This window comes from Gopherus flavomarginatus, chromosome 5, assembly GCF_025201925.1.
Source record: "Gopherus flavomarginatus isolate rGopFla2 chromosome 5, rGopFla2.mat.asm, whole genome shotgun sequence".
Lineage (NCBI taxonomy): Eukaryota > Metazoa > Chordata > Testudines > Testudinidae > Gopherus > Gopherus flavomarginatus.
In genome coordinates, this window is record NC_066621.1 from 152155836 (window position 1) to 152179462 (window position 23627).

Genomic DNA, 23627 nt, shown 5'->3' on the forward strand with positions numbered 1-23627 from the left:
TCGGCTCCACTCTCGTGTCCAGGGGACCAGGCCAGTATTCTGTCACAAGCAACTTTAGGCTGGTAACTATAATATCTATACAGAACTAGTATGAATGATTGTGTGAATGGAGATATAAGTAATCATAGGAATAAGTAGCCAAACAACATTGTTTGCTGTTATCTTTTATTTTATTATGCTATTGGCAATAAATGTGACAAATGTCTTGTCCCCTTTAATAAGATCCTGCTGGTTTTTACTAGTCTAATATAAATGGTATAACATGTGCGCGTGTGTGTAGCAGGTCTGCCTCTGGGTGTGTGTTTGTGTTTGTGTGTAGCAGGTCTGGTTCTGTGTGTGTGCGTGTGTATGCATGTGTGTGTGTGTGTGTAGCAGGTCTGGCTCTGTGTGTGTCTGTGTGTGTGCGCACAAGTGTGTGTGTAGCAGGTCTGGCTCTGTGTGTGTGTCTGCGTGCGTTTGTGTGTTGCAGGTCTGGCTTTTTTTGTGTGTGTGTGTGAGTGTTTGAGTATGTGTAGCAGGTCTGGCTCTGTGTGTGTGTGTGTGTGTGTGTGTGTGTGCATGCGCATATGTGTGTGTGTAGGAGGTCTGGCTCTGTGTGTGTGTACGCGTATGTGTGTGTGTAGTAGGTCTGGGACTCTGTGTGTGCGTGTGTGTGCGCGCACATGTGTGCCAGCGCGTGGGTGTTTAGCAGGTCTGGCACTCTGTGTGTGTGTGTGTATGTGCACGTGTGCGTGTATGTGCGTGTGTGTGTGTAGCAGGGCTGGCTCTGTGTGTGTGCAGGTACGTGTCCGCTTGTGCGTGTGTGTGCATGTGTGTATCAGGTCTGGCTCTGTGTGTGTGTGCGTGTGTAGCAGGTCTGGCTCTGTGTGTGTGTTTGTGTAGCAGGTCTGGCTCTATGTGTGTCTGTGTGTTTGCTCGTACGTGTGTGTCTGGCAGGTCTGGCTCTGTGTGTGTGTCTGTGTGCGTTTGTGTGTGAGTATGTGTAAAAGGTCTGGCTCTGTGTGTGTGTGTGTGTGTGTGTATCAGAAAGCGCCTGGCTCAGCGTGGCAGCCCCTACTGGTGAAATGCCAAATTTGACATTTAAACCCTTCTCGGGCATTGCTGTTGCTCCTGGGGGCACTGGCGGGGCTGGGTGATATTTCCTGGTGCAGGGGCACCTGGTGCAGGGTTCTCTGTCTGTACTGAACACAGGCTCACATCACAATGGGATATAGGCTCTAACTTCCAATGGATTTGGGGCACAGAGTGTAACCCCCTAGCTCACAGCAGCCAGCAGGTAGCGCTGAGAGCCACACATCCCCCCTCACCCAGAGACTCTGTCGTCACGTTCTGTGTTGTCCTCTCCAGAGACCGGAGCGCAGTGGCCAGTGCAGCCAGTCCCACGCTCTGCAGCAGGACCATGACGGCTGACCCCTGTCCATGTCTGCACTGTCCCAGAGGGAGGTGCTCTTCAGGAGGACATTGAAAGGGAGAGTCACGTTCTGGGGACAGGAAAGGAAAAGCCCTGGGAGCGAGGCATCCGGGGGTTCAGGTGCAACGTCCCATGTGTTCCCAGGGGGTGTCGGGCATCACAGCCAATGCCAGTTCAGGGGCTGCAGTGCTCTCAGAGGGGGAGCCCTATACAAGGGAGGTTCACTGAGGCTGACTCAGGGCCCCACTGGGACCTGAAGCTAACTGGGGCTAGAACCCTTTGTCCTTTCTTCTTCACTCCTTCTTCACATCCCTTCATTACAGATGCCAGGGAACAACATTGTCACAAGCCCATGGTTTCCTAGGCTGTCTCTATGCTGCATCAGGCAGCTGCTCAGAAATGTCTGGCAGGGCAGGGATAGGGCACAGATCCTGCTGCCTGAAACACTCAGGTCACTGACAGATGAGTTGAAGGACGATCCCCATTAACTGTTAGCAGTATAGCACCTCTGATGAACAACAACAGTTCTGAACACTAGAGTGCGCATGTGGCTGGATAACACAAACGTGCACTCACACAAACACCACTAGTGGGTGCACCCCCCCTCCCCACAGCAGTGGAGGGCACAGATCTTGTCTGAGGAGTATCTATATGTCTCCCTCCCCTCCAGTGAGACTCCTAACCTGGCACAGCAGCACGCAGAGCTCTGGGGCACACTCAGGGGCACTAGCCTGCAGGGCACATTTAAGGGGCAGAGCCTCACCTTTCCAGTGATAACGCCGCACTCCCATCTCCAGACGTGGACATGAAACTGTCTAACGTTGAAATAAAGAAAGAGCAAAAACTGCTGCTCCTGCTGCTCCACTTTCCCTGCAGAGAGACCCAGGGCAGAGGCTGAGTTCTGCAGCTGCGGAAGGGCGACCGACATTGGTGTTTGCCTTATGCAGGGACCTGATCCTGACACCTCACATTGAGCGAATAAAGCTTTTATATCGGATGTGTCCAGGACATGTACAATGGTTCTGTTGCCACACCGAAAGGTTCGTGTGAGAAAGGAAACAGTTTCTAGTAGCAGCTGGAATACATCAAGGCTTGGGACTAAGCCCTTTTTTGTTCATATTGGTGCTGGATGCATTGACAGAAAGCAGCCAGAGAGGAGTCCCCTGGCACATGTCTTTTACAGATGTTGTAGTGCTCCGTGTTGGGAGAGGAAAGAGGAAGTGAAGGAAGATGCAGAGAGACACGGAAGTGCATATTGGAAAGAAACAGCATGAAAATCAGCAGAAGAAATCAGAGTATATGGGCTGTAGATTCAGTGCTCTCCTGCAGGAAGACAATGGGTATGTAAGTCTGGGGACCAGCCACTAGCACAACTACAGAAGTTTTAGAAGGTTTGATATCGATTTGCAAACACCTAGAAGGTAATAATGTGATAAGTAACAGTCAGCATGGATTTGTCAAGAATAAATCCTGTGAAATCAACCTGACAGCTTCCTTTGGCAAGGTAACACAAGCCTTGTGGCTGGGGGAAGCGGTAGATGGGGTATATCTTGACGTTAGTGAGGTTTTTGACACTGTCTCATGTGACATAAACAAAGTAGAGAAATACAATCTATATGCAGCCACTCTAAGGTAGGTTCGTAACTAGTTGGAAAACCGTTCCCAGCGAGCGGTTCTGTTCAATATCTTCATCAGTGATTTAGATCATGGCATACAGAGAACACTTATAAAGTTTGCAGATGATCCCAAGCTGGGAGGGCTTGTAAGTGCTGTGGAGAATCGGACTAAAATTCAAAATGATCTGGACACACTGGAGAAATGGTCTGAAGTAAATAGGATGGAGTGTACAGTGGTGTACAGTCAAGCTGGAAGGGCATAACAAGTGGGGTCCCGCAGGGATCAGTGCTGGGTCCGGTTCTGTTCAATATCTTCATCAGTGATTTAGATCATGGCATACAGAGAACACTTATAAAGTTTGCAGATGATCCCAAGCTGGGAGGGCTTGTAAGTGCTGTGGAGAATCGGACTAAAATTCAAAATGATCTGGACACACTGCAGAAATGGTCTGAAGTAAATAGGATGGAGTTCACTAGGACAAATGTAAAGTTCTCCATTTAGGAAAGAACAATCAGTTGCCCACATACCAAATGAGAAATGACTGCTGTCATAAACAGATAGCTAAGGGTTAATGTCTCTTTCACCTGAAGCACCTGACCAGAGGACCAATCAGGAAACCGGATTTTTTCAACTCTGGGTGGAGGGAAGGTTGTGTCTGAAGTCTTTTTTTTTCTGCCTGCTTTTCTCTGAGCTTTGGAGAAGTGATTTCTGCTTTCTAATCTTCTGTTTTCCAAGTTGTAAGTACACACGTTTTTTTGTTTTGTATTTACATGAATATAGTTGCTGGAGTGCTTTGATTTGTATTCTTTTTGAATAAGGCTGTTTATTCAATATTCTTTTAAGCAATTGACCCTGTACTTGTCACCTTAATACAGAGAGATCATTTTTATGTATTTTTCTTTCTTTTTATATAAAGCTTTCTTTTTAAGACCTGTTGAAGTTTTCTTTACTGGGAAATTTCAGGGAAATTGAGTCTGTACTCACCAGGGAATTGGTGGGAGGAAGAAGTCAGAGGGAGGTCTGTGTGTGTTGGATTTGTTCGCCTGACTTTGTATACCCTCTGGGTAGGTGGGGCGGGAAGAGAGATTAACACGCGGTAATTCTGTTCTCCAGGACTGGGAACGGAGAGGGGGAGTCACTCTGTTTAGATTCACAGAGCTTGTGTCTGTGTATCTCTCCAGGAGCACCTGGAGGGGAGAAGGGAAAAAGGATTATTTCCCTTTGTTGTGAGACTCAAGGGATTTGGGTCTTGGGGTCCCCAGGGAAGGTTTTTCAGGGGGACCAGAGTGCCCCAAAACACTCTAATTTTTTGGGTGGTGGCAGCAGTACCAACTCCAAGCTGGTAACTAAGCTTGGAGGTTTTCATGCTAACCCCCATATTTTGGACGCTAAGGTCCAAATCTGGGACTAAAGTTATGACAACTGCCTAAGAAGAAGCCCTGCAGAAAGGGCTCTGGGGGTCAGAGTGGATCACAAGCTAAGTAAGGCCTGGTCTACACTATGCGTTTATTTTGAATTTAGCAGCATTAAACTGAATTAATGCTGCACCCGTCCACACAACGAAGCTCTTTATTTCAATATAAAGGGCTCTTAATATCAATATCTGTACTCCTCCCCGAGAAGGGGAGTAGCGCTGAAATCGGTATTGCCATTTCGGATTAGGGTTAGTGTGGTTGCAATTCGACGATATTGGCCTCAGGGAGCTATCCCAGAGTGCACCATTGTGATCACTCTGGACAGCAGTCTGAACTCAGATGCACTGACCAGGTAGACAGGAAAAGCTCCGCGAATTTTTGAATCTCATTTCCTGTTTGCCCAGCATGGAGAGCTGATCAGTGCAGGTGACCATGGAGGACTCATCAGGACAGGTAACCATGCAGTCTGAGAATCGAAGAAGAGCTCCAGCATGGACGGCATGGGAGGTACTGGATCTGATCGCTGTCCGGGGAGAGGATTTCGTGCTAGCAGAACTAAGTTCCAAAAGACGAAATGCCAAAACTTTTGAAAAAATCTCAAGGAGCATGATAGAGAGAGGCCACAATAGGGACTCACTATAGTGCCATGTGAAAGTTAAGGAGCTCAGAGAAGCCTACCAGAAAACCAAAGAAGCAAATGGAAGGCCCAGGGCAGAGCCACAGACATGCCACTTCTATGCTGAGCTGCATGCAATTCTAGGAGGGGCCGCCGCCGTTACCCCACACCTGACTGTGCATTCCGAGGAGGGGGTAATCTCAGTCATGCCTGAGGAAAATGCGGACAGAGAAGATGAGGAGGAGAGGAGGACGACGAGCTTGAGGAGAGCACACAGCTCTCCGTTCTCCCCAACAGCCAGGATCTTTTTCTCAGCCTGACTGAAGTACTCTCCCAACCCGGTATCCCAGACCATGAAGCCATGGATCCCAAGCTAAATAAGAGTCAAAAGTTTACTGCTGTTGCAAAAAAACCAAACCTCATTCTGGGATGTATTTGCACAGTAGTTTTCAAACTTTTCTACTGGTGACACCTTTCACATAGGAAGCCTCTGAGTGCGACCCTCCTTAAAAATTAAATGTAACACCATTATAAATGCTGGAGTCAATGCGGGGTTTGGGGTGCAGACTGACAGCTCATGACCCCCCCATGTAATACCTGGGGAACCTAGGGCCTGCAGGGTAGCTCCATTGGAAGGGGACTTGCAGAAGGAAGGAGTAGAGCTCCATATGAACACACAAGCGACTTTCACAGCACGTTGATAGAATTATAGAACCCCTTCCCTAGAAGACTAACAGACGTATTGGAGCATGAGATTTCGTGGGTGAATACCCACTTCCTCAGATGCATCTGAGGAAGTGGGTATTCACCCACGAAAGCTCATGCTCCAAAACGTCTGTTAGTCTATAAGGTGCCACAGGGTTCTTTGCTGCTTTTACAGATCCAGACTAACACGGCTACCCCTCTGATACTTGTCCCCTAGAAGAGTAACCCTGATAAATGAGCCAACCCCCAAAGTGACGGGCACATCTGGGAACAGCATACAAAAAGCCCTTTTCCTTCCTCAGGAAAGCTGGATCCCAGGCATGTTGGTTAATGCTGCTGGGAGATTGCTTTAGGTGAAAAACTCCTGTAATAATTGATTTTAGATGCTAAGAAGCATGTTATGATTTTCATTTTATATGTAACCAGTTCTGTTTCCATGATCTTGACTCGGTACCTCTTAAATCTTAATCTTTGATAATAAGTTTAGGATTATTCCACTATACTTATGTCTCAGTGCTGTGAGCTTATAAAGATCTGATCCTGAGCTGTACCAATCAAGCTGTTTAGATTCTGTTCCCCGGTAATTTCTGTGAGTGTCCTGTGACAGTAACCTGATGCTACTGGGGGAAACTTTCAGAGGGGCTTGGGGGCTGCGGTGCAACTAGTGTTACCGTGCAAGGCAGAGCCAGGGCTGGAAGAGCCCTATGGAGATTGGTAGGCTGGCTAACAGACCGGTGGTGTTATCCTTGACTAGATATCAGCTCCATGAGAAAATTCTCCTCCTGATCAACTGTTCTCCATGTGCACTGGACGCAGGAGAAGTAGGAATCAGCTAAATCTGCAGCAAGGGAGATTTAGGTTAGATATTAGGAAAAACTTTCTAACTATAAAGGTAGTTAAGTTCTGGAATAGGTTTCAAAGGGAGGTTGTGGAATCCCCGTCATTGGAGGTTTTAAAGAACTTATTGGACAAAGAGCTGTTAGGGGCGGTCTAAGTAGAGTGCTGGATGGGATGATATTTCTAGGACCCTCTCAGCCCTGCATTTCTAGGATTCTCTGAACTGTGGAGTTTAACTGGTGAGCCCTGCAGTGAACTGCCCCACCAGCCTTCACCCAGCTCTAGTCCAATGTGAATTAACAACAAAATGACCTGGTCCCCGACATGAAGACGTCACAAGACCAGAGAGCACAGCAGGACATTCCCTATCAGAGATACCCAATGACAGTCGTTCCTTGTAGTGCAGTGGGGGAAGCTAGGGAATCCAATGGTTCTTCTTGGATAAAGTCTTGCAGCACACAAACAGGCACTTGGCTTAGAAAAGCAGAGATGCCTTCCCTCACACACTATTACAGGCACCTATCCTAAGTCTGTAAGTAAACAGACACAGTTCACAGACAGCCTTCTGACCCAGAAATAGGCTAGACAGGAGGGAGGATAACTCACCAGAACACAGTCCATTCCACTTACAACCCAGAATTCATCAGCAACACTGAATTCCCAGAAAAACAAAGAAGAGAATATGACTAAGAACCAAACCCCCGATCACTAGCTACAGGGATTAGCTCTAACTTTGTGGGGATCCCGGAAGAGTGATTAGAGATCCTAGAGAGGCGTTGAGCTGAAGTCTTCCAGCTTCACGGAGAAAGGGCAAGGGAGGAAGCCCCCACATCATGGTTACAGTGGACATTGAAGAAGCCCCAATTTCTCTGAAAAACGAAATCAGGCCTCTGAATTGAAACAGATACTTCAAACAGTTTAATAGGAAATGTGTACACAGTATATACAAAATCTGCAGCTGGGTTATTTACATATGACCTTGTCTGTGTGATACACAGCCAGCACCTGAAAAAGAAATGTGAAGAGTCATCAGGATTTGTCCAGTTCCCCTTAATATACATAAACAGAGTGGAGAATACTAGGGAATAACAACATGAGAACATGGACCGGGGATAAGCTGCCTGGATACGGTAGAGAAAACAATCACCAAAACAGGAAACACGACAAGATTAGGGGAAGCCATATTACTTAATAGTCACTTTTGAATTAGCAGAATGTGTCACTTCAACAGGGGTCTCTATTGATTCCCGTCCAATAGTCAACTGTTACAGGAACGTTGTCACCCCATTGAGAACTATAAGCAACAACATCCCAGACTCCCTCTGAGTTTCGCCCTCCTCTGCTAACTGCTGCCTGGTGAATCCTCACAGGGCCTGAACCAGGGGGACAGTAAACTGGAGAATGAGGTGGTGATGGAGACTAGAAACCTGACCATTCAGTGACCTTTTGCTATGAGGTGGAGGATCATAGTAGCTAACTTTGGAGGATGAGTTATATCTGCGGAGCGCCTTCTCTGAAGGGCAGAGCATCCTTATCTCCCAATAACACCAGTGGGAGTTTGAGAACACACAGCAACTCATAGGCCTGGGAAAGACAAATACAAGGGCCTTGGGCGGCTAGAGTTAAGCACTGAAATCTGAAGGTAGAAGCCTAAATACCCATTATAGCCACCTGCAGAGGTCCTGATTAGGGCATTTAAATCTCTATCAGCATTGTGGTGTTTCAAATAGATATTTGAAAAACAAGGGGACTGATGTTTAAAGGCATCAGACAACTTGATGCCAGGTGAGTGGGTTTTCCAACCCCGGATACCTAAACTCAGACGCCTAACAACCACGGGTAGGTGCATCAATAGGGGTGGGGTTAGTTGTAAAGTCACCCTTTTGCTGCCCTATGTTGCAGTGGAGCAGGGCAAAGTAGCCACAAAGCTGCCCTAAGAGGCAGCTAGGAATTCCTCAACATGCGCAAATCCCTAACACCCAGAGAACCAGCATATAGAGTGTACAGCCAGTGTAGCTGGCTGTATGTCACCAACTCCTAGCTTCCCACCCAAGTATATGGGGTATGAGCTGGGAACAGAAGATAGCACACACGGTGTGCATTTTGCTATAGCTATCTCCAGTGCAGCAATGGATGTTACGAGACAGGTTAATTTAGAACAACGCCGAGTCTAGAGCTCAGGTGTATTTGAGGATCTGGGCTAGTACTTGGCTGTTACTATAGTAATGACCCCCGAGCAACCAGTACAATGCACATGCTTATCACGGAGCTTGTCCAGAGGCTGCATGTCCATCAGAATGACCAGATGTCCTGCTGTGTAATCAAAATGCTTTGAGTAATAAAAATCAACACAAGCTACTTTATAGGGCCTGATCCTTCTCTTACTTACAGCATCTGAGCAGTAGGACAACAGCGACTACTGCCCAGTATTATAGTTGCCTCCGTCTTGTTCCAATTTTGGGTAGCAGGAGCGAGGAGTGTAAAGGCCCTACTGTCAATCAAAAGTTAACCCCACCCCTCGACCCAATAAGCACTGCCCACTGGTCATCAGAAGCCCCACCCCATGGGGTATTACTTCCAGGATCAAGGCGGACACATGACCAGAAGCAAGGTGTGTCATGTGACCCCTCTAAGAACTCCTTCCACTATACCAATCAGGATAGGTTTTGCCCCGATAGGAACGCCCTGAGAGAAGATTTAACCAATCAAGAGGAGTTCTGGGGTGTGTGACCCCTCTAAGAACTCCTCCTACTGCCCTCTACCAATCAGGAGGGGCTTCAGCCACTAGAGACCACCCTGAGGAGATTAGACCAATTGGGGGGAATTCTGGGACAGGGTGACCATCCAGAAGTGGTTCGTATGACCCCTCTAAGAACTCCTCCCACTGCCCTCTACCAGTCGCGATGGATTTCGGCTGCAGAGGACTGCCCCGAAAGGAGACTTGACCAAAATAGGGCAGGTTCTGGGATGGTGTGACCATCCAGAAGAGGGTCGTGTGACCCCTCTAAGAACTCCTCCCAATGCCCTCTGCCAATCAAAGTGCAGCACCATCACCCCATAAGTCTCAGCGCTGGGCAGAGGAGGCCATCTCTTACCAAGAAGACGTGTTTCAGAAATTGTGGAAAGGCTGAGAGGAAACGTGGACTCCTTTACCACCCCCCTGAGAACTTCAGACTTTGTTTTAGCCCCACGGACCTTTGGACTTGTGTGGAGAATTGCTACAGCAGCAACAGTTCTGAAGAGGAGGAGGGAGCAGCCAAGGGGATTCCTTTGGCCCAGCCATTGATGGATATGCCAGAACCTGAACCTGAAGCCCAACCATTCATGAGACACCCCGATGAGCATGGTGGCCTCTCGTTGTCCGCCGCCCTGGAAAAGGAAGGCGATCATTGCTTGGGGGAGTTACCGGCGGACAAGCTGAACAGAAAAAATGTCACTCAGGTAAATGAGTGATTAAGAAGCAACAGTTGATGATGAGGTGTAATGAGGTTAGGAACCTGGGGTTGTGTAAATCTAAAAAACAAGCAGTGAGAACTTACACTTGTTTCTTGTCTGAGACAGCTTGATGATGCCTTTCTAGAGGACCCGGAGGCCCTGGACAACGGTGCATCAAGTAGCAAAGATGAACCGGGCCCGCCTTGTTTTTGCTGAACGCCACTAAAATTGTTGAAGAGGACTTCGAGGATGAAGGTTATAAGGAGTTTAGAAGAAGGTTTGGCATAGAACTCGCTGAGCCAGTGTCACATCATGAGCGTAAAAATTGATGTGGGCTGTTGTATGCGTTGCTGTTTGTCCTGTTCTTAATCACTGTCTTAGGGAAAAGCTTTTTGAAGATTGTGAGGGCTGTGTCATAGATGCCCCAGCCCAACAGCACCATGACCGTGTGATTTGGACTTCAACTTTATATGTAAATTTAAATATGTAAATTAAAAAACCATCTATTGAAAGGGGCTTTGTGACTATCTGCATTTCTGTTAGAAGGTCTCTGGCCTTTAAGTGAGCTAAAAGTTTTAATGGAGCCTCTTGGTCAGTGCATCACCAGGTACAATTTTTGTCCCCAGTCTCTCTCAATTTACTGAGTTTTGGAACCCATGTCCCTTGCCTCGCGAGTGCTACTTAGTTGAAGGTGAGTCCCTCCATCACAAAAGGCCAAGTACAGTTCCACTGTCCTTGATTTACATAATCAGGATAACACCACTTTATTCTTCCTGCCTCAGTAACAGAGAAACTGGGGATCCCACCATAGCCAAAATGACTATTTGGGCTACTGTGGGCTCATGACCAGCCCCTGACGTTCTTTTCCACAACTCACCACCAGATGTCAGGGCAGATCTCATCCTGACTCTGCTTACAACAGTAAACAGGGATGGTTCAGAAAGGTGTTTGAGTACAATAGAGTTGACTCATTCTGTTGAACTGAATGGTTTTAACCACACCCCCACTGAATAGCGAAGGTAATTGTGATTACTTACCCTTGTTGCCATAGGAATAAATTTGACTGGTGTGCACCCACAGTAAGAGAGGTGGGTGGGTGAGTTCTGATTAATATGAAATGAAATAAAACCTCAGGAATTCACAGTTGCTATTGGGCAGTTTAAATATAACCCCTGGAGTTGATCGAGCGCTATTGGACAGTTTAAAGGACCCAGGAGTTGGCAGAACTCTATTGGACAGTTTAAATATGTGTGACCTGGGAGTTGTTTGAATGCTATGGGTCACTCTTTCTAACAATTCAAAGCCATTAAAAGTTTAAATTAATATATTTAAAAAACAAACACACCCCACACATACACACACAAGGGTCTAAGCCAAAACTGAAATGTCTCAAGAGTTCACAAACCTTCACCATGCTTTAGAACAAGCATTTGCTCTAAAGACAGACAATCAAACATTTAAAAGCTCTGGGGGGCTTATTATGGTTGTGATACAACCATTTTATTTCAATCGCCACCCCAAACTTTATGCATGAAAGAAACGTTTTAAAAAACAAGCCCCAAAGAGATATACTGATATCTGGAAAAGGTCCCTACTTGGGAATGGGGGCAGTTACATTAAGGATTGGAGATTTACTGTTTAATACTGTAAGAAGGCCCTATAGAAAAGAAAAAAATGTAGCCGAAAGCAACTCAGTTGTTCAGACAGCTTCATTCCTCCACCCCAGCTCACAAAAGAGAATGTTAGGAAGGGGCCTAAAGTCCTTAAATATCTAGTATTTCAGAGCTGTAGCAATCAAATCAACCTGCTAGCTACTATTTTGAAGTCTGTTTGAAACAAAGGGTTAGGATGATATAAAAACCTCAGGTATTTTGGAGACTATTTGTTTTCAACAGAAACTCTCTTGAATGGCTGCTGGACTGCAAGAGGAGGTATGCTCCAGTTTTAAAACTCTGAAAATATATATTATATAATATCACTCCTTGGCCATGCTGTCTTAGTAAATAATGATGCCTGTGTTTATTGCAGTGTGATCTGTTTAGCATGGAACCAGTAACTTGAAATTGCGTTTCATCACCAGGCCAAGGTAAAAACCATTTTAACTGTAGTTTTGCTTCATAACTTCAGATACTACACAGATTGCAACACTTTATCCTATAGTAGAAGATAACTTTCTGCAATTGGCTTTTATTGGCATGTGGGTTTATTGAAAACTATTTTGTTGCAAACTGTGTTTCAAACTCTCTCTCTGTAAAACAGTTTTTTTTTTAAGTATATGACTGCAAACTGATGGTAATGGTGTGTTTCAAACTAACAACGTGGTTTTTTTGGTGTACAAAATGTGTTTTAAACTGGATTTTAAAAGTTGATTTTAAAAGCAGTCTGGTTTTTATTTTGCAAAATGAGGTATGTTTAAAAAAAAGTTTGTGGGTTTGTTGTTTTAAAGTGGTAGAAATAAACTCAAAACTCCTGTATGTTGTACAGCCTGAAATGGATTAGTTTGTTTTAAAGCTATGACTTTTTAAATAGAAAAATACCCTAATGAATGTTTTATTTTTAAGTTTACAAGACATTTTCATGTGATTTATAATAGTAATAATAATAATATTCTCTGCTTCACAAACCTAGCTAACACCAGCAGCGTGAGAGACCCTGACAAACTCTTTCAGTACCTGTTTTGCTCCAACTACAAGGTTTCATCCTGCGAGTTTATCGACGATGAAACAGCATGAGTGTATGGAAGGATGCAAAAGACCGGTACTCTGTCTCTGGAATTACCAAAGTTTTCATGGCCTGTTTCACCACTGCTTATGCCCGCTTAGAACTATACAACCTGCTAGATAGGTTGCAAGAGCAGTGCCCGTACCATGACACTGACTTGGTGATATTTGTGAAAAGGGAGGGTGACTGGAATCCCCCTCTGTGGGATTATTTAGGGGACCTCACAAGCAAGATTCCACCAGATCAACGCATCCTCGAGTTTGTGTTGGCAGGCCCGAAAACATACGGGTACAAGCTGTCGGGAGGAAAGGCCTGTATGAAAGTCAAAAGGTATTACCCTGAACGTAGCAAACTGTGAAAAGATCAACTTTCACAGTTTGAAAGACCTAGTCCTGGACTATTGCACAGGCCTGTGAGAAAACACCTCCAAAAAGATAGAGGTGCAGCAGCCCTCTATCATAAGGAACAAAAACCAGTGGCAAATAGAGACAAAAACCCTTAAGAAAACACAGAAAGTCGTTTTCAATAAGAGGGTCCTAGGGTAAGAGTTTAAAACCCTGTCCTACGGCTTTTAAAATGGATCCGAGGTGGAAACACCCCTTTTCTGCAATTCTTGAGGGGCCTAGCAACTAAGGGAAAAGTTACTTTATAAAAAATGTGTTGAATAATGCCAAACAAACATTGTCTGTTACGCCTAAGAGTATTGGATAACATGGCTATAAAAATCATCGCAAGATATGCATGTCTGGACTTGTTGAAACAAGTTTTGAGCAAGGCTAGATATGCCCAAGCATTTTAAATTTAGTTTTTACAAAATTCATCACCATCTGGTCGTTTTGCACTAAGTCGTTAGAATACAATTTTAAAATCCAGTCAAAAGATAAACCCTTGCCACGATGATGTAAGAAAAACACGCAATGATCTCTGCTGGCGACAGGGTAGGGGGTCTTGTAATTGTCTATTGTGAAACACATTGTCTGTGGCATTTTTGTTTAAAAATGTCATAATGCTTTTAGGAAATAACACGCTATTCGGGGAGGTGCCCGTATGAGTAAAAAAACTCTCCACAGTTACACTTCGCCAGATACAAGGTGAGCCAGTGTTCACCAGGTTGGTTACGTGGATGCGTGATGACCACCAAACCTAAGGATGTCTGAGACAGCTTGCTGCCAGGGAGCCAATCATAAGGGGATTCTTTTTCATGTAAGAGGACGTTGATGAGACACGTGAGAGCTGCACGGGCCCATGTTCACGTATAGCCAAGAAGAACATTTCTTCTCTGATTTGTCTCTATGACGTTATCAAAAACCCCATACACGATCATACTGACGGTGATGGCTAAAGCCATCCCAAAACCTATTTCTGCTCTCAGGTTCCCAATTTTAATCAGGGAACAGCGATCGGCGCATTCCTGGTCGGGAGATAGGTCAAAGGCAAACAAGGTGTAACTCTGTGCAAACTCCTCACGGTTGATTAACAGAGAACGATCTTTCATGTGTTTACCAGCTGTCTGTACCAGATTCATGTATTCTCTCATGCAGCATCCTGCCTTGAAGCCTGGTTGCAGAGGCTTGGTTACGGAATATTCCACCCACGCCAGCCCCGTACATCCAAGAAGGTCATATCCCACCTGGGCTTTGTAACTGTTCCTGCAGATGGTGGGGTTGCTGTAATTTTTTAGGATCGCCTTAATGTGTTACCTTTTAGAAACCTCGCTCTCTCCGGGGACACTGGTGCACCTTGATGATCACCTTGCCAAAGCGAAATAAGACATATCTCTTCTGATCTGTCTTTATTTCAATGGTAATGGTATCGATGTGGTGTTTTCTGACAGGAACGTAATGAGGTTTTTCGTAGGTGATGGTGACAAACTCCTTGTTCCTTCCTTGGACAGGAACACAGCGTAACAGAGGAACAGAAAAGTCCCCCACAAACTGGTGTTCTACAATATCTGTGAACAGACACAAAAAGTTAAAAGCCCTGTGATGTCTGCTGAGAAGGGGAATTTTTGGACACTGTGCTTGGGGCCCAAACCTAGAATGTTAGCTAGCTCCCCGCTGGTAGAAAACATAGAAGTAAAATCGGCGGATTTAAGACTAACTTTTCTACGCACAGGGTCATAGTTCATGACCACCTCAGGTGGTTTGGGATGATGACCCACAGTACTGTTCATATGATCCAATAATTCGGGTATGGACTGTAGTAAGAGGAGGCCCTAAGATGTAAACCTTGGTATCAGAGGCCTGGTATGAGGCCTAAGGCCTGAACTAAAGTAATGGTCAAGACTTTGCTAACATAAAGCAAAGTGAAGCTGTGAGCCAGAGGCAGGCCCTGCTCACAGAAGCTGGCAAGGAAAGGGCTGATGCTGCAAGAAGATACATACCTAAAAGGTACTGGACATTAGAGATCAGAACATTCACATACTTGCACATTCCACACAGATAACAAGGAACAGGCCGACCCATCCCAATGACGGGCAAAAGGGTAAAATGATGGATAGAGTTGTTTTGATCGAACCAACATGTACAAGGTGAGAGGTGGCACCTTACTACGTAGAGGGGTTGTACTTTGCTACGTAGAAGGGTTGCACCTCAATACGTCAGGAGTGATGTGTAACTTGTTTGTACCTGTGTATAAGAATATATCCCTGGGGCGGTGTCTTTGTCTGGCCTAGGGGGCAGTGGAAACTCCCGCCACTGACTGAGCCGGATCGATTGCTAAGAGACACTTTCTCGTAGTATGCACTGAGTTAGGCTAAGAAACCTACAGGGAACTGCCATTGTGTCCGAGATCGCAATAAACCTAGCAGACGTGACTTTGCACCTTACTAGAGTCTGTGGTCATTGGAGGTTCTCGTCGAGTCTGCTGCATCAGCTATCTCCAGAGCTGGGGCAGCACACGGGGCGAGCACACGCACGCAGCCGACTGATACCAACAAGGAGACAGCAGAGCACCACACTGGTAGCATCTGACAACACCTCTTGACAACACGGACCACTAATAACCTCGTCATAGGATAAAATTCCATGCCATATCTCCAAAGGTGATTTCAAAAGAGGTGTCTTTCTTGATAGTGTTCCGGCTGTGCGGGTATTGTATTTCCACTAACCTCACCTCCCAGGCACTCCGGAGATCCCAGGGCTTAATTAGCCGTATTGTAAAGTTCAAGCTGTGTTTTTAGGAAAAACTGCAGAGCTGGCATTGCTGAGCAAAGTAATGTAGAATCCGCTGTCGCTCATTTTTCTCTCTGTCTTTGCAGGAGGAATCTTTTTGTTTGTTTGTTTTGTTCATGTCTAAATGTCACAGAGTTGAAAAGCTTCCACCCAGCTGTTAAACTTATCACCCCCCAACCATTTCAACAGTGGCTGCTTTTTTCTCCCTTTTCCTTTATCCACTAGAACATTTTTGATCCTGTAAATCCTGTCTTGTTTGGGGTTTACTTTTTGTAATTCTTCAGGGTAAAAAGATCCAGTAACTGTCTCATCCTCGTAATCTTGTAATCAGTATACAGGTCTCTGGCTCCTGGTTAAGGCTTCATCTGCTATAAATAGCTCGTCAGTAAACGTCTGTTTGTAACCTTTTTCAAAGGCTCCTTTGATTTTAGATAGTCTCACGTGCTCACCTTTTCTAAAAAAGCAACAAGCAGTTTTATTTTAAAACCATCTCTATAAACCATTTTCCATATATTCAGAGAATGTGAAGGGTTAACATCAGCGGGTCTGGTACATATAATTCTGTGAAAGCTCTGATTGTAACTTTTTATAAAGTCAGATAACACATCAATGTAGCGAAAGGTGTTATGGGCTGTAAAATATCTCCACATCCTCCATATCTTTTTAAAGTTCTGTTAAATCGCTGCTTTGACTTCATTATTAGCAATAAAATGGTGAACGCCGTCCGTTTTAACAACCTGCTAAAAGGTTTGTTTAAAAATTCTTTCCACTGATGGGTTTGTAATTTTTGAGGCTCGACCTTCGCTAAAAATAGCTTTAAAGGCCTTGGATACCTCACCACTTGTCTTATCTTTTAGGCCTCAGGACCAGGCATATTTGGATAGGATGTCTATCACCTTTAAGATGTACTTAAAGCCTCTGTTGTGTTTGGAGAACCGGCGCACATCTACCAAATCAGCCAGCTATTGCGCGTTCACATCTGAAACAATGGTCTTGTTTCTTTTAAAACGTATTGGAGCCGGTTTGTGTAAAGTGTAAGCCTCCTGGTGTGAAAGCCAAGCAGTTGCCTGTCTTCTATTGAAAGTTTTACTATGCTTTTTGGCCACTCGAAAAAGAGGATTCACCTCACCAAAGCTCCCAGCTTCCCTGGGGGTATAATATATTTTCTTTAACAGAGCTGTCTGTGGAGACAAGACTGTTTCTGGTACTGTGTTTTACTAACACAAGCATGGAGGGGGATGCAGTCATATGGACACATTTAAATAAGTTTAATTAATTGCCTGGTTTAACACAACCTTTGACAGCTGTCTGTAAAAATGGACACCATAACCCTTACAATGAGGGACTCTGATCTGGTACATTTTTCTATTTTGTCCTTTTCCGGATTTTCCTCTTGAGATCTGCGTCTCAGACAGGAACAAAAACAGCTGATGAACGACAGGGCTACCGATGTGTAAGTTCTCAAAGGCCTCTTGAAAGGCATCGTCGAGCTGTTGAGAGATTTTCAGACAAAAAACAGCGTTAGCCCTCCCCTGCTTGTTCTTAGATTTATGCAATGCCAGGTCGATTCTTAACCCCATTATACCCCCATGATTGATCGTTGCTTCTTAATCATTCACTTACCTGAGCGACGTCTTTCCCGTTCACCTTGTCCGCTGGTGACTCCCCCAAGCCATGTCGTCTTCCAACTTTGGGGGGGGTGGACAATGAGAGGCCATCACACTCATCAGGGTTCTTCATGAGGCAGGGCCGGCTCTAACATTTTTGCCGCCCCAAGTGAAAACAAAGAGCGCGGCCCCCCCGAGTGTGGCGTCACCCAAGACCCCGCCCCCCCAACCGTGGCGTCGCCCAAGACCCCCGCCTCCCCCGAACGTCACGTCGCCCAAGTCCCCGCCTCCTCCGAGCGTCGCTTCGCCTCGCCCAAGTCCCCGCCCCTCCGAGTGTCGCCTCGCCTAAGTCCCTGCCCCTCCAAGCGTCACCTCACCCAAGTCCCCATCCCCCCCCAGCGTCGCGTCGTGCCGCCCAAGTCCACCGCCCCTCCTGAGTGTCACACCGCCCAAGTCCCCGCCTCCCCGAGCGCTGTGCCGCTGAAGCCCTCCACAGCCGAGCGCCATGCCACTCAAGTCCTTGCCCCCCAGCATGGCACCACGCCTCCCAAGCCCCTTCCCCCCAGCGCCACCTGACCGAACAAAAAAAACAAAAACAAACCCCGAGTGCCGCCCTGTCCCGAGGTGCCACCACCAAGCATGTGCCTGGTGGGCTGGTGTCTGGAGCCGGCCCTGTCATGAGGGTTCGGGGTCGGGTTCTGAGGTATTTATGAATGGTCGAGTCAAAGGGCCCTCCTCGGAAAAGACGGTTACTCACCTTTGTAACTGTTGTTCTTCGAGATGTGTTGCTCACATCCATTCCAGTTAGGTGTGCGCGCCGCGCGTGCACGTTCGTCGGAAACTTTTTACCCTAGCAACTCCAGTGGGCCGGCAGGTCGCCCCCTGGAGTGGCGCCGCCATGGCGCTCGATATATACCCTTGCCGGCCCACCCACTCCTCAGTTCCTTCTTGCCGGCTACTCCGACAGTGGGGAAGGAGGGCGGGTGTGGAATGGATGTGAGCAACACATCTCGAAGAACAACAGTTACAAAGGTGAGTAACCGTCTTTTCTTCTTCGAGTGATTGCTCACATCCATTCCAGTTAGGTGAATCCCAAGGCATACCTAGGCGGTGGGGTCGGAGTGAGAAGTCACGGCATGGAGCACTGCAGATCCGAAGGCCGCATCCTCTCTTGACTGCTGGACCAGGGCGTAGCGGGAAGCAAAGGTGTGGACCGATGACCAGGTCGCTGCCCGACAGATTTCCTGGATGGGCACACGGGCGAGGAAAGCCAGCGACGACGCCTGCGCCCTGGTAGAATGCGCAGTCACACACGGCCCGTAGGAACGTGGGCCAGCTCATAGCAGGTCCTGATACAGGACGTTACCCATGAGGATAACCTCTGCGAGGAGATAGGAAGCCCCTTCATGCGGTCCGCTACTGCCACGAAAAGTTGGGGGGATTTGCGGAACGGTTTGGTCCTCTCCACATAGAACGCGAGAGCCCTACGGACATCAAGCGAGTGGAGCTGTTGCTCCCTGCCTGAAGAGTGAGGTTTCGGGAAAAAAAACCGGGAGGAATATCTCTTGGTTGATGTGGAAGGTCGAGACCACCTTGGGGAGAAAGGCAGGGTGTAGCCTCAGCTGCACCTTATCTTTGTGGAAGACTGTATACGGGGGGTCTACCACAAGAGCCCGGAGTTCCGACACCCGCCTAGCTGAGGTGATAGCTACTAGAAAGGCAGTCTTCCAGGAGAGATAGAGTAGGGAGCAAGTAGCTAACGGCTCAAAGGGGGGCCCCATGAGCCGAGACAACACCAGGTTAAGATCCCAGGTTGGAGCAGGGAGTCGGACGTTAGGGTATAAACGTTCCAGCCCCTTCAGGAATCTAGACACCGTCGGGTGAGAAAAAACGGAGCGGCCATCCCCACCGGGGTGAAAGGTGGAGATAGCTGCCAGGTGGACCCGCAACGACGATATCGCCAGACCCTGCTGTTTGAGGGACCAAACATAGCCTAAGATATTGGCCACCGAAACTTCCATAGGGCGGAGACCTTTCTCCACGCACCAACAGGAGAAGCGCTTCCACTTGGCCGAGTATGTCGCTCTAGTGGAAGGCTTCCTGCTGCCCAAAAGAACCTCCCGTACCGGGGTGGAACAGCGCAGTTCAGAACCGGTCAGCCACGCAGGAACCACGCCGCTAGGTGCAGCGACTGCAGGTCCGGGTGACAGAGAGTCCCGTGTTCCTGGGTGATCAGGTCCGGGTGAAGGGGCAGGGGAACGGGGTCGGCTATGGCCAGGTCCAGCAGCATGGGGTACCAATGTTGCCTGGGCCACGCCGGGGCTACCATGATCACACGAGCCCTGTCCCTGCGCACCTTCAGAAGGACCCTGTGGACCAGTGGGAACGGGGGAAACGCGTAGTACAAGTGGGTCGTCCACGGAATAAGGAAGGCATCCGCTATAGACCCGGGCTCCCTGCCCTGAAAGGAGCAGAACGCCTGGCACTTCTTGTTCCCCTCGGACGCGAAGAGGTCCACACGGGGATAACCCCACCTCTGGAAGATTGAGAGGGCGACGTCCGGGCGAAGGGACCACTCGTGTGATAGAAAGGATCTGCTCAGGCGATCTGCCAGCATGTTCCGTACTCCGGGGAGGAAGGAAGCCGTGAGGTGAATGGAGTGGGCTACACAAAAGTCCCAGAGTCGCATCGCCTCGTGACATAGGGGAGAGGATCTGGTGCCGCCCTGCTTGTTGATATAGTACATGGTCGTCGTGTTGTCGGTAAACACCGCGACACAACGACCTCGAAGCTGGTGACAGAACGTTTGACAAGCAAGGCGGACCGCTCTCAACTCCCGCATGTTGATGTGCATCCTCACCTCCTGCGGAGACCACAGGCCCTGTGTTCTCAGGGTTCCCAGGTGGGCCCCCCAGCCGAGATCTGAGGCATCCGTTGTTAGGGACACCGAGGGCTGAGGTGGGTGGAAAGGGAGCCCCGCACACACTACGGACTGGTCTAGCCACCAGCTGAGAGAATCTAACACCCCCTGGGGGATTGTGATCAGCATGTCTAACGGTTGCCTTGCCGGCCGGTAATGTGCGATGAGCCACAACTGGAGGGGCCTCATGCGGAGCCGAGCGTAACCGGTCACAAATGTGCATGCTGCCATGTGGCCTAACAGGGTTAGACATGTCCGTACTGATGTCAAGGGGGCTGCCCGCAATCGCTGAACGATCGCCGACAATGCCTGGAACCTCGGTAACGGCAGAAGAGCCCTGGCCACGGTGGAGTCCAGGACGGCCCCGATGAACTCCACCCTCTGAGTGGGGAGCAGGGTGGACTTGTCTATGTTGATCATGAGGCCCAAGGTAGCAAACAGGCCGGTGATCACGCGGACGTGGCTGCAAACCTGTAGTTCCGACGTGCCCCGAATTAACCAATCATCTAGGTAAGGGAACACGTGGATACGACTGCGCCGAAGATGTGCCACAACGACTGCCATGCACTTTGTAAATACCCTCGGGGCCGTAGAAAGGCCAAATGGGAGGACTGCAAATTGGTAGTGAAGGGGGCCCACCACGAATCGAAGGAAACGTCTGTGGTGTGGCCAAATGGCGATGTGAAAATAAGCGTCCTGCACGTCGAGGGCGGCGTACCAGTCTCCCGGATCCAGGGATGGGATAATGGTCCCCAGGGATACCATGCGGAACTTCAACTTCACTAGGTATTTGTTGAGCTCTCGCAGGCGGAGGATAGGCCTGAGGCCTCCCTTGGCCTTGGGGATCAGAAAGTAGCGGGAATAAAACCCCTTGCCTTTCTCGTTTTCCGGAACCGCCTCTATAGCTCCTTTGTTGAGTAGCGTCTGTACCTCCTGTCGAAGGAATTGCTCGTGAGAGGGGTTCCTGAAGAGGGACGAGGAAGAAGGGCGGGAGGGAGGAAACCATATAAACTGCAGGCGGTATCCCGTCTGCACCGTGCGCAAGACCGAGCGGTCCGATGTTATTTGGGTCCACGTCGGAAGGAAAAACGAAAGGCGGTTGGAAAACGGGGGGGAAGGATCCGTGGGGGAAACTGTTACTGCGCCCTCGGGCGCACCTTCAAAACGAAGGCTTGGGTCCAGGCGGGGGCTTAGAGGAGCTTTGATTCTGCCCCCCTTGGTTCCCCGAATGCCTACGCCTTTCATTCCTGCCACGGTGCCTATTGAGGTCCTGCCGTTGGCGGAACTGGGGGTATGGCCTGCGCTGCTGCTGTGGCCGGAAGGGTCTGCGCTGCGTTCCCGGCGTGTGCATCCCTAGGGAGCGCATAATGACCCGATTGTCTTTGAGACTCTTAAGTCTGGGGTCTGTCTTTTCCGAAAACAGGCCCTGGCGTTCGAACGGGAGGTCCTGGATGGTATATTGGAGCTCCGGTGGAAGGCCAGAGACCTGCAGCCAGGAGATACGGCGCATCGTTACCCCCGAGGCGAGGGTGCGGGCAGCCGAGTCTGCAGCGTCCAAAGAAGCTTGCAACGAGGTTCGTGCAACCTTCTTGCCCTCGTCCAGAATGGCCGCAAATTCTTGGCGGGCGTCTTGTGGCAGAAGCTCTTTGAATTTGTCCGCTGCCACCCACGAGTTAAACGCGTACCTGCTGAGCAGGGCTTGTTGGTTCGAAACCCTGAGCTGAAGGGCCCCAGCCGAGTAGACTTTGCGTCCAAGGAGGTCCATACGTCTGGCCTCCTTGGATTTGGGGGCTGGAGCTTCCTGCCCATGACGCTCCCTCTCGTTCACCGACTGCACCACCAGGGAACACGGTGTCGGGTGGACGTGGAGGTACTCGTAGCCCTTGGAGGGGGCCATGAACTTCCTCTCGACGCCCCTCGCCATAAGGGGGATGGAGGCCGGTGACTGCCAGATTGTATTGGCGTTGGCCTGGATCGTCCTAATGAAGGGTAGGGCGACCCTGGTGGGAGCATCAGACGAGAGGATGGTGACGATCGGGTCCTCGATCTCAGAGACCTCCTCGGCTTGCAGGCTCAGATTCTGAGCTACTCGCCTAAGGAGGTCTTGGTGCGCCCTGAGATCCAGCGGGGGAGGGCTACTGGAGGAGGTGCCAGCCACCGCTTCATCAGGGGAGGAGGATGAGGAGACCCGCGGCAAGAAAGTGTCCAATGGGGGGTCTCCCTCGGCCCTCGCCCCTGTCTCAGGAGCCAGAGCAGAGTCTTGCTGCTTGGATCCTTCCTCTCCATCCGGGGAGGGAGGGGGGCGAGACAACGAAGCTTCCAGCACCCTGTGCTCCGCCGTCACAGGCCTAGCAGGAAGCTGTTGGGGGCCCTGGGCTTGATGGTATGCCCAGGGGGTCCAAAACCCCCACTGCTGCGGACCTTGGTCTTGTTGCGGAGGGTCTTGAAATAGTGCCGCCTGCCTGTCGGTGCCCAGCGCATACACGCTGTCTGTCTGTGAAGACACCGACGGCTGCCTAGAAGGCCATGGCGGGGCCGAACCCGGCTGGTAAGGGTCTGCACGGGTCGGCACCGAAGATCTTCTCGGTGCCGGGGATTGGTACCGGGAGTCATAGTGGTGCCGGGATCGGGACCGGGTTCTGTCTCGGTGCCGGGATCTGGAACGGTACCGGCCGGTGCTTCGGTGCCGGGATCGGGACCGGGACCTGCCACCGACGCGGTGCCGGGAGGTCGACCGGGACCGGGACCTGCCACCAGCTCGGTGCCGGGAGGTCGACCGGCGCGGTGAGTGACGGCGGGACTGGCTCCTGGAGTCACGGTGCCGGTATCGGCGGCTGGAGTCAGACCGCCACCGTCTGGAGGTCGATCCGTGCCGTGAGTGCGACCAGTACCGCCGAGGGGAGTGGTGCCGGGACTGCGAGCGGCGGTGGGATCTTGATCGACCGTGGCATCGGGACCTGGATCGCGAGCGCGAGTCCCGAGACGGTGCCGAAATCATGGGCTTGCCTCTAGATGCGACCCGCACCGGAGGTACCGGGGGTGGCAGCTGAGTAGACTCCGTTAGGGCGATAAGGTCCCGTGCCGAGGTGAAGGTCTCCGGCGTGGATGGGACCAATAGCTCAACCCCAGATCTTATGGGGGAGCTTGGCGGCACCGGACTCGACAGACCC

At 49.2% G+C, this 23627-nt stretch overlaps 1 protein-coding gene and 2 long non-coding RNA genes across 6 annotated transcripts in view; all 3 read right to left on the bottom strand.

Annotated features, from left to right (window-relative positions):
* LOC127050951 (protein maestro-like) overlaps positions 1–23627 on the bottom strand; it is a 60186-nt gene that overhangs the window by 29287 nt on the left and 7272 nt on the right. The gene's annotated exons all lie outside the window — the stretch shown is intronic.
* LOC127050995 (uncharacterized) lies at positions 7497–9148 on the bottom strand. Its single transcript, XR_007774362.1, has 2 exons — positions 8991–9148; positions 7497–7606 (listed from the first exon to the last, which is right to left on the bottom strand). It is a non-coding gene; the product is annotated as an uncharacterized LOC127050995 (long non-coding RNA).
* LOC127050991 (uncharacterized) lies at positions 17180–17629 on the bottom strand. Its single transcript, XR_007774359.1, has 2 exons — positions 17554–17629; positions 17180–17420 (listed from the first exon to the last, which is right to left on the bottom strand). It is a non-coding gene; the product is annotated as an uncharacterized LOC127050991 (long non-coding RNA).